We start from the raw sequence: 11,875 nt of genomic DNA on the forward strand, positions 1-11,875 counted from the left end.
GTTAAATCTATTTATAAAGCATGTTTAAAAACAAGTCAAGTTAAATCTATTTATAAAGCATGTTTAAAAACAACCCACATTGACCAAAGTGCAGTACAAACAAGAGCAGGTAAGAACCATCAGTACCACACAGAGCATAAACACAAAGACCACCCACATAAGAACCATCAGTACCACACAGAGCATAAACACAAAGACCACCCACATAAGAACCATCAGTACCACACAGAGCATAAACACAAAGACCACCCACATAAGAACCATCAGCAGGGGAGGAAATTAGGCCACTTTACTCGCCAAATGCGAGTATTTTTTACGTTTGGCGAGTAATTCATGAAGAGCACTCGCCAGTCTGGCGAGTACTTGTAATTACAAAACAAACAAAAAAATCATTCTGCAATCTGCTGATTCGCTCACTGGCACAAGCCGAACTCTGACTCCCCCCTTGATTCCTCCCATTTGCGCCTCAATCCAACCATAACCAATGAACATCATCGTTGTACAGATGCGCTCTAAGCTCCTCCAATGAACACTCATTTTCTAGAAGATGCCGCCCATCTAGGGGAAGTGGACAGATCACTGCGCGCGGACCTACAGACTCCTGCCACCGGCTTGACAACGTAGACAAACTTAGACAAAAACACATCAGTGGATGAAAATAATTACATGTAGTGTCGTCGCTTTCGGATATCAGTGCGGTCTGACATGGGGGCGAACAATAGCATGCGACGCGTCTCCTTCGAGTCGGATGAGAATGACAAGTCAACCAGGCACCAGCATTAGCCGGCTAGCTACCTAGCATGTAACAAGCTACCATAACGCGCGTTCAACATAGTGGACTATACTGAGCGGCTTTGCTTAAATGCAGCCGAGTGACATTTTATTATTACCGGGTTTCCCCCCATATCACCACTCGCCCATATGCCCTTCACAACGGTGATGTTGTCATACTTGGCATTCAGAATACACCTGCTGAACCCCTAGCGTTGTCGATTCGGTTCCAATGTATTGTCATCTTACAGCACAAGTACAGTACAACCAGAATACATTTGGCATCCAACCAGAGTGCAAATGTAACAAGTCAAGTTGTTTTATTTAGCTATTACATTACAGTGAAATGCTTGGTTCTTTCACTGCCCAACTCAGTCCAACCTAGACCAGTCCAACCTAGTCCAGTCCAGCCCAGCATCTTTCACTGCCTAGTTCAGCCCAACCCAGTCCAGAATAGTTCCCTCTTTCATGTTAATATGTGATATCCTAATATTTTGAAGAGTAGAGACAGTGTGATTAATACATGTTGTATGCTAATATTGTGAAGAGTAGAGACTGTTATTAATGTTTTATGCTAATAAATATTTTAAAGAGTAGAGACACGGTGTGATTTTTACTATGATTGAAAATCAATTTAGACAAAGACATACAAAGAAGTAATTATCACAATTAGCGATTTTTTTGGGCTGGTAAAAAATCAGTTTGTCTGGTAAAAAAAATCAGATACTCGCCAGTTGGCTGGTAAGCCAAAAAGTTAGTTTCCTCCCCTGACCATCAGTACCACACAGAGCATAAACACAAAGACCACCCACATAAGAACCATCAGTACCACACAGAGCATAAACACAAAGACCACCCACATAAGAACCATCAGTACCACACAGAGCATAAACACAAAGACCACCCACATAAGAACCATCAGTACCACACAGAGCATAAACACAAAGACCACCCACATAAGAACCATCAGTACCACACAGAGCATAAACACAAAGACCACCCACATAAGAACCATCAGTACCACACAGAGCATAAACACAAAGACCACCCACATAAGAACCATCAGTACCACACAGAGCATAAACACAAAGACCACCCACATAAGAACCATCAGTACCACACAGAGCATAAACACAAACCAAACCATACCAGGAGAATCCAAACACTAAAGAATAAAAGTAATCTTTCACTACCACACTACAGAAGGTTAACCCTTTCACTACCACACTACAGAAGGTTAACCCTTTCACTACCACACTACAGAAGGTTAACCTAACACTACCACACTACAGAAGGTTAACCTTTCACTACCACACTACAGAAGGTTAACTCTTTCACTACCACACTACATAAGGTTAACCTTTCACTACCACACTACAGAAGGTTAACCTTTCACTACGACACTACAGAAGGTTAACCTTTCACTACCACACTACAGAAGGTTAACCTTTCACTACCACACTACAGAAGGTTAACCCTTTCACTACCACACTACAGAAGGTTAACCTTTCACTACCACTACAGAAGGTTAACCTTTCACTACCACACTACAGAAGGTTAACCTTTCACTACCACACTACAGAAGGTTAACCTTTCACTACCACACTACAGAAGGAATAACCCTTTCACTACCACACTACAGAAGGTTAACCTTTCACTACCACACTACAGAAGGAATAACCCTTTCACTACCACACTACAGAAGGTTAACACTTTCACTACCACACTACAGAAGGTTAACCCTTTCACTACCACACTACAGACGGTTAACCCTTTCACTACCACACTACATAAGGTTAACCTTTTCACTACCACACTACAGAAGGTTAACCCTTTCACTACCACTACAGAAGGTTAACCTTTCACTACCACACTACAGAAGGTTAACCCTTTCACTAGCACACTACAGAAGGTCAACCTTTCACTACCACACTACAGAAGGTTACCCTTTCACTACCACACTACAGAAGGTTAACTCTTTCACTACCACACTACAGAAGGTTAACCTTTCACTACCACACTACAGAAGGTTAACATTTCACTACCACACTACAGAAGGTTAACCTTTCACTACCACAATACAGAAGGTTAACATTTCACTACCACACTACAGAAGGTTAACCTTTCACTACCACACTACAGAACGTTAACCTTTCACTACCACACTACAGAAGGTTAACCTTTAACTACCACACTACAGAAGGTTAACCCTTTCACTACCACACTACAGACGGTTAACCTTTCACTACCACACTACAGAAGGTTAACCTTTCACTACCACACTACAGAAGGTTAACTCTTTCACTACCACACTACAGAAGGTTAACCTTTCACTACCACAGTACAGAAGGTTAACATTTCACTACCACACTACAGAAGGTTAGTCCTTTCACTACCACACTACAGAAGGTTAACATTTCACTACCACACTACAGAAGGTTAACCTTTCACTACCACACTACAGAACGTTAACCTTTCACTACCACACTACAGAAGGTTAACCTTTCACTACCACACTACAGAAGGTTAACCCTTTCACTACCACACTACAGACGGTTAACCTTTCACTACCACACTACAGAAGGTTAACCTTTCACTACCACACTACAGAAGGTTAACCCTTTCACTACCACACTACAGACGGTTAACCTTCCACTACCACACTACAGAAGGTTAACCATCCACATTTGGAGGGGTTTTCCTCTGGTGTGTGTCATCATCGTGTCTGTTAGTAGCAGAAGCTGAGACGAGCCCAGCGAGGCAGAACACAGACTGACTCAGAGCAGGTGTCATGGCCAGGGGTCTTATATCAGCTGACTTGAGTCATAATGTGCTACGTTTTGAAGCTAAGCAGATCATTATCACATCAGGAAATGCCCAAGTGGGAAAAAACAAGAGGGGAAAAATGCTTTTGTAAGCATTAACACTTAATCACTTGTCATGGCATACTCCATCATTTTTATATTTACATTTAGTTATTTAGCTGACGCTTTTATCCAAAGCGACTTACAAGTTCTGTACGTCTGTACGACAAGTCATCAGGAAGGGTACAACTCGTTCAGCTGAGTAACAATGTTCATCAAACAGTGTTGAAACTTGGGTGCTGCAGTGTTGAGTGCATAGACATGTTAGTATAGTAGGTAGTAATATAGACAAGGAGGGTGAATTAGTGGAAGAGTCCATGATAGTAGAAGACAGTAAGAAGGTTAGTTTCACCAGAAATCCAGGACCCTGGACATTCACAATACAAGCTTCAACGGAAAATTAAGCTTTAATTAATGAATACATACACACAGCGCTCCGTGATGGCTGTGCAACGCTACATTTACATTTAGTCATTTAATAATAATAATAATAATAATAATAATAATAATAATAATAATAATAATAATAATAATTAATAATAATAATAATAATAATAATAATAATAATAATAATAATAATAATAATAATAATAATAATAATAATAATAATAATAATAATAATAATAATAATAATAATAATAATAATAATAATAATAATAATAATAATAATAATAATAATAATAATAATAATAATAATAATAATAATAATAATAATAATACGTTTTGTAAAGCTACAGATCCTGGCGTGATGACAAGCGTAGCTTCAAGTCGATGTTGAGCTGATGGTCTAATGGCTGCCTTGCTCCAACTCCAGCTGCTATTACTTTAACCCTTTCACTGCCACACTAGGGGTTGGAGCGGCCCTCTCCCATGCAGCGCTCTGCACCCGACCAGAAACTCCGCCCCTGTGTTCTACTACATACTCACGTCGCTTGTCTCCGGCGGAGTGGAATTACGATATCGGGGACCGGGAGCGCTTGGCGGTGAAGCTCGCGCTGGAGGAGTGGAGACACTGGCTGGAGGAATCCGAGCTTCCATTCCTGGTCTGGACGGACCACAAGAACCTCGCATACATTCAGACGGCCAGGAGTCTGAACTCCCGTCAGGCCCGGTGGGTTCAACCTTACTCTGACTTACCGTCCTGGATCCAAGAACCTCCACCCTGGTGCTCTCTCTCGCCAGTATGCTTCTGTCCACCCAGGCACCCTCCCTCCATCCTCCTGTGCGGTGGCCTATTCTCACTCCTTGTCCACCCTCCCTCCCTCCCTCCCTCCTCCTGTGTGGTGGCCTATTCTCACTCCTTGTCCACCCAGACACCCTCCCTCCCTCCTCCCGTGTGGTGGCCTATTCTCACTCCTTGTCCACCCAGACACCCTCCCCCCCTCCCTCCTGTGTGGTGGCCTATTCTCACTCCTTGTCCACCCAGACACCCTCCCTCCCTCCTCCTGTGTGGTGGCCTATTCTCACTCCTTGTCCACCCAGACACCCTCCCTCCCTCCTCCTGTGCGGTGGCCTATTCTCACTCCTTGTCCACCCAGACACCATCCCTCCCTCCTCCCGTGTGGTGGCCTATTCTCAGTACAATGAACTGCCCACCCTGCGTCTATACTTTCCGTAGCCGCATTTCTGCAGGACGCTCTCTGATTGGCCACTGACTAAATGTAAATGTGGCCACCGCTACTTGGGAGATCGAGTCCATCGTCAGGGAGGCCCAGCAGACTCAACCAGACCCAGGTAATGGACCCCCTAGCCGGCTCTTTGTACCTGACTCTGTACGCCCCAGGTGCTCCAGTGGATCCATACCGGCCGGTTCGATGAAGGAGGATACCCGTGCCTTCGTCCTAGTGTGTACGGTCTGCACTCGTGGAAAGTCCTCCCACCGTCTCTCTCTGAGAGACAGAGAGACAGAGTGTGAGAGAGAGACAGAGTGTGAGAGAGAGAGAGAGAGAGACAGAGTGTGAGAGAGAGAGACAGAGTCTGAGAGAGAGAGACAGAGAGACAGAGTGTGAGAGAGAGAGAGAGACAGAGTGTGAGAGAGAGACAGAGTCTGAGAGAGAGAGACAGAGAGACAGAGTGTGAGAGAGAGACAGAGTGTGAGAGAGAGACAGAGAGACAGAGTGTGAGAGAGAGACAGAGTCTGAGAGAGAGAGAAACAGAGTGTGAGAGAGAGACAGAGTGTGAGAGAGAGACAGAGAGACAGAGTGTGAGAGAGAGACAGAGTCTGAGAGAGAGACAGTGTGTGAGAGAGACAGAGTGTGAGAGAGAGAGACAGAGTGTGAGAGAGAGACAGAGTGTGAGAGAGAGACAGAGAGACAGAGTGTGAGAGAGAGACAGAGTCTGAGAGAGAGACAGTGTGTGAGAGAGAGAGAGAGACAGAGTGTGAGAGAGAGGACAGAGTCTGAGAGAGAGACAGAGAGACAGAGTGTGAGAGAGAGACAGAGTGTGAGAGAGAGACAGAGAGACAGAGTGTGAGAGAGAGACAGAGTCTGAGAGAGAGAGAGACAGAGTGTGAGAGAGAGACAGAGTGTGAGAGAGAGACAGAGAGACAGAGTGTGAGAGAGAGACAGAGTCTGAGAGAGAGAGACAGTGTGTGAGAGAGAGACAGAGTCTGAGAGAGAGAGACAGAGTGTGAGAGAGAGACAGAGTGTGAGAGAGAGACAGAGAGACAGAGTGTGAGAGAGAGACAGAGTCTGAGAGAGAGACAGTGTGTGAGAGAGAGAGAGAGACAGAGTGTGATAGAGAGACAGAGTCTGAGAGAGAGACAGAGTGTGAGAGAGAGACAGAGTGTGAAAGAGAGACAGAGAGACAGAGTGTGAGAGAGAGACAGAGTCTGAGAGAGAGACAGAGTGTGAGAGAGAGAGAGAGACAGAGTGTGAGAGAGAGAGAGACAGAGTGTGAGAGAGACGAGAGACAGAGTGTGAGAGAGACAGAGTCTGAGAGAGAGAGACAGAGGTGAGAGAGACATAGTGTGAGAGAGAGAGACAGAGAGACAGAGTGTGAGAGAGGAGACAGAGTGTGAGAGAGAGACAGAGTGTGAGAGAGAGACAGAGTCTGAGAGAGAGAGACAGAGTGTGAGAGAGAGACAGAGTGTGAGAGAGAGAGACAGAGTGTGAGAGAGAGACAGAGTGACAGTGTGAGAGAGAGCGATTGTGAGAGAGAGAGACAGAGTGTGAGAGAGAGAGAGACAGAGTGTGAGAGAGAGACAGAGAGACAGACAGCGATCTGGGCGCGTGCGTGAGTCCATTGAACTATATGGTTCTGTCACCTCGCTGTGGTCTCAAAGGGGCGGGCCGTGTTTACTGCCGTCCGCCTCCTCTCTGTCTCTCCTCTCTCCCTGTCTCTCCTCTCTCTCTCTCCCCCTCTCTCTCTCTCCCCCTCTCTCTTTCTCTCCCTCCCTCTCCTCTCCCCCTTCTCTCCCTCCCTCTCTGTCTCTCCTCTCTCCCTCCCTCTCCCCCCTCTCTCTCCTCTCCCCTCTCTCTCTCTCCCCCCTCTCTCCCTCCCCCTCTCTCTCTCCTCTCCCTCCCCCTCTCTCTCTCCTCTCCCTCCCCCCTCTCTCTCTCCTCTCCCTCCCCCCCTCTCTCCCTCCCCCTCTCTCTCTCCTCTCCCTCCCCCTCTCTCTCTCCTCTCCCTCCCCCCTCTCTCTCTCCTCTCCCTCCCCCCCCCTCTCCCTCCCCCTCTCTCTCCCCTCTCTCTCTCTCCCCCCTCTCTCCCTCCCCCTCTCTCTCTCCTCTCCCTCCCCCTCTCTCTCTCCTCTCCCTCCCCCCTCTCTCTCTCCTCTCCCTCCCCCCCTCTCTCCCTCCCCCCTCTCTCTCCCCTCTCCCTCTCTCCCCCCCCTCTCCCTCTCTCGCTCCCTCCCCTCAGTGTTACTATGAGGAGGCTGACTGACTGAAGCCACTTCTCTCTCCAGACCCGGCAGAACACCGGACACAACAAGCCGCCCCGCTTTATAAAAAAAAAAAAAGGTTTTATTTAGATCCACCGGGAGAAGCACCGGGAGCACCGGGAGAAGCACCGGGAGGAGCACCGGGAGAAGCACCGGGAGGAGCACCGGGAGAAGCACAGAGGGACTGGAGGGACGCCTTGCAGGAAAACCTCCGGGCGGAAACCAGGATTTAACGGCAGAGAAACCATCACATCAAATCTTTTACAAACAGCTGCGGGTCGCGATTCCAAACAGCCGTCCCATCTCCTCTAACCCCGACTGGAATAATATTAACATCTATAATAATAACTATCGTCGCACCGGCGGTCGGTCGGTCAGTTACGGTGAACTTTTGCTCATATTTGTTGCTTCGGATCAACTTGAAGTGATTCTCTGCTCCATGTCGTTCCGGACCCGAGAGGAGATTCTGTTTTAATGTCAACATGTTGTTCGCAGATTATTCACCTACAACATGTTTCTAGAGACCGACCCGGACGAGCCGCGTGTCGTTGCAGCTCACTAGTCCGCGTTCAAGGTGAACTGGTATAAAACACCTTTTATATTTTCTTTATATAAAGCAAAGTATTGAATAGTAATATTATGGGACCCGCCCGCCACAGATAACAGGAGCTCTGCTGCCGGTCCGGGAGTCGGACCAACCCTCCATGGGACCAGAGAGAGAGAGAGAGAGAGAGAGAGAGAGAGAGAGAGAGAGCTAACAACCACTTTCTATTAACCCCCGCCGACCGGAATGGGACTTTTTGTTTTCTTTTTGAGAATTTCATCGTGTTCTTCTTCTTCTTCATGAGCGGGATCTGCTGCTCTGATGCCTCTGAGACGCGTCTGAAGAAGAGATCGTCCAGCCGCGTCCACATCACTGTTCGCTGCGCGGTGGAGCCCTGAGCACCAGAACACAAAGAGACGCGTTGTTGGCGGGTCCAGTGGGTCCGGTGGTCTGTGGTCAGTCTGCGTCCAGCGGGTCCAGTGGTCTGTGGGTCCAGTGGTCAGCGGGTCCAGTGCTCAGCGGGTCCACTGGTCTGTGGTCAGCGGGTCCAGTGGTCAGCAGGTCCAGTGGTCTGGTCAGCGGGTCCAGTATTCTGTGGTCAGCGGGTCCAGTGGTCAGCGGGTCCAGTGGTCTGGTCAGCGGGTCCATGGCCTCCCCGCGGCGGGACAGCAGCTGGTTCTGGTCGCTCAGACGGACCGTCCTCCTCCTGCTGGGGCTGTTCCTGCTCGCCGGGACGCACAGCGCCACAGAGGACGTCGCATTCAACGCAGAGGTAAAAGAAAATGAAATATAGCCTATAATAATAACAACGACTTTTCTTTTAATATAGAACATGAATTACTGTCAGATGATGGGCCAACTCACTCAAAGTATGTAACTTCATACTGCATTTGTGTAATGTGTTACTTATGATGATCTGACCACATCTTGCTGTTGTGTTGTTTTGATGAGGACCACATCATACAAATTATTATAATATATTATGATAATATATTATAATAATGTTATAAAGATGTTATATATTCTGCTGCCGCTCTCTGGGTATTTAGAGCCACTCTACTGTCTTGTAATGCGCACTTCAGACGTTCCGAAACAAAAGAAGCGGATCTATTAAAGTGAACATTTTAAGCACAACTGAGTGCCGCAGGTGCGCGTGGTGGAGGTCCCACTCCCGACATGAATGAATGAATGAATGAATGAATGAATGAATGAATGAATGAATGAATGAAAACTTTATTTAACAGATTGCAGAATGGGTACAATACAGTACGGCTCAATACACACAATTGTTAAGGGGATGCAGACCTGAGAAAGACGTTTGTCTTGTTTCCATCAGGGTCCCCCATTTTCAATTCATATAGACACGCGGGAGACCGGGTTACTTTCACAACAAGCACGCGGCGAGACTATTATCACCAGGCACCACTGCTCCTTAGAGTCGGCCGGGGTCCCGCTGCATGCACGATCTCCTTAACCCTTTCACTGCCACACTACAGAAGGTTAACCCTTTACTATCACACTACCGACGGGTTGGCAGTGAAAGGGTTAACCTTCTGTTGTGTGGCAGTGAAATGGTTAACCTGCTGTTGTGTGGCAGTGGAAGGGTTAAAGTCGGGGTAACTGTCAGTAGTAGTGTGATAGTAAAGGGTTAACCTTCTGTGTATTGTCGCAGTGAAATGGTTAACCTGCTGTTGTGTGGCAGTGGAAGGGTTAAAGTCGGGGGAACCGTCAGTAGTAGTGTGATAGTAAAGGGTTAACCTTCTGTGTATTGTCACAGTGAAAGGGTTAACCTGCTGTTGTGTGGCAGTGAAAGGGTTAAAGTCGGGGTAACCGTCAGTAGTAGTGTGATAGTAAAGGGTTAACCTTCTGTGTATTGTCACAGTGAAAGGGTTAACCTGCTGTTGTGTGGCAGTGAAAGGGTTAAAGTCGGGGTAACCGTCAGTAGTAGTGTGATAGTAAAGGGTTAACCTTCTGTGTATTGTCACAGTGAAAGGGTTAACCTGCTGTTGTGTGGCAGTGAAAGGGTTAAAGTCGGGGTAACTGTCTGTAGTATTGTCACAGTGAAAGGGTTAACCTGCTGTTGTGTGGCAGTGAAAGGGTTAAAGTCGGGGTAACCGTCTGTAGTAGTGTGATAGTAAAGGGTTAACCTGCTGTTGTGTGGCAGTGAAAGGGTTAAAGTCGGGCTCCCCCTCCTGCACGCACGGAGCTCCAATTCTCCAGGAAATGTTCGAGCCCTAAACTAGAGGCACACGAGCCAAAACACACACGAGCTCAGCTCACTCACTCCTCCAGCAGAGCCTGACACACTGACACGCTGCTACACTGCTACACTGCTACAGCGTCACGTGTGATCCATCAGTCAATGGGACTCCACCAGCCGGTACGCTAGGCTCCATGTCTGACGACAGGAGGAGCCGTTTGCGTGTAGCTTTATGCCAAGCAAGCAGTGCAAAAATTTACCGTAGTGGCATGCAGTAATGCGCCTTTCATTTTCCGCCGCCCAGCGCCCAGGTCGCGCGGAAATAGGCTGTCTATTGCCATTCTCTTTGACAAACTCTAACCTTAACCAGCTCCTTAACAACGCCTAAACTTAACCGTTCTAACCTTAACCAACTCCGAAACAATGCCTAACCTTAACCTTAACCTTAGAAATTATATTGCCATTCTCTTTGACAAACTCTAACCTTAACCAGCTCCTTAACAGCGCCTAAACTTAACCGTTCTAACCTTAACCAACTCCGAAACAATGCCTAACCTTAATCGGCGAAAGAATACACGTTAAAAAAAAATCACGTTAAAAAATACTTTCGATGGGATTCGAACTCGCCAGCAAACAAGCCATAGGATCCACAGCCATGTGTCCTTGCCAATTGAGCTATTTGCTAGATACTGAATAAGGGGCGGTGACTTATATATATTGAGCTCCGCTCGTGTCGCATGCGCGGGCACCTCGCGCGAGCACGCCGGCGCACGCACGCACCTGAGCGAGCACGCCGCCGCCGGTGCACGCACGGTAGCATTTGTCTGAAAAGAAGGGCGCTTTACCGCACTAGCGTGCGGTGACGAATGCGGAAGCATTTTTGCACTGCTTGCTTGGCATTAACGTACAGGCGAGCCGCGTATTTACCAATACCCAGCGTTGCGTTGTTATTATGGGCTGAGCCGCCACGCAGGATAATGACGCCGCGCGCACGCGCGCGCGCACGCGCGGCCCCGCGCGCATGCGCATATGTTCCCTCGCGCACAATAATACACTTTGTTTGTATAGCCTTTCATACAGAAACTGCAGCTCAAAGTGCTTCACAACAGAATTAAGACAGGCATAAAATGAGCACATAAAGTGCAGACATATAAAATCAGTTTTTCACATTAGGATCTAACATCCCAACAGGCAACCTTGTTTATGGTTTGATTCAGTTTTAATATAAATAATAAAAATAAAGAGAAGATTAATTAATTATCTACTCAGTCCCGAAGTTTGTGATGTAGATATGGAATGTCCCGGGTTGCTGCTGTTTGCAGAGTGTGTTGTTGTCCGGGGGTGAGTGGTGGTGGGTGGGGGGTTGAATCAAAACAGTTGTCAATTCGGAATTGACGGCTGTTTTGATTTGGCCCTTCGTTCGCCGTCGTTCACCTTTGGACGGCGGTGCACTCTGTGGGCAGCGGCAACTTGGGACGTTCCATATTTACATCACAAAGAGTCCCAGACTGGTTGAAGACACCAGCCTATAGCGGCTATTGTTATGATAATGCGAGGTAGCGCCGCAGGTAAACACAACGATCCGAGCCGAGCGCAGCGCGTTCTCGCGAGCG

The 11,875-nt window shown here is 47.4% G+C and overlaps 1 protein-coding gene across 1 annotated transcript in view; it reads left to right on the plus strand.

Moving 5' to 3' along the window:
* Positions 1-8,719: 8,719 nt before the first annotated feature.
* LOC311241665 (matrix metalloproteinase-15-like) overlaps positions 8,720-11,875 on the plus strand; it is a gene marked incomplete at its 3' end in the record, with an annotated part of 68,051 nt that continues 64,895 nt past the window's right edge. The window contains exon 1 of the mRNA XM_084330541.1: positions 8,720-8,834. The remainder of the gene's footprint in view (positions 8,835-11,875) is intronic.

The sequence above is a fragment of the Notolepis coatsorum genome (assembly GCF_963971535.1).
Source record: "Notolepis coatsorum genome assembly, chromosome: 15".
Classification (NCBI taxonomy): domain Eukaryota; kingdom Metazoa; phylum Chordata; class Actinopteri; order Aulopiformes; family Paralepididae; genus Notolepis; species Notolepis coatsorum.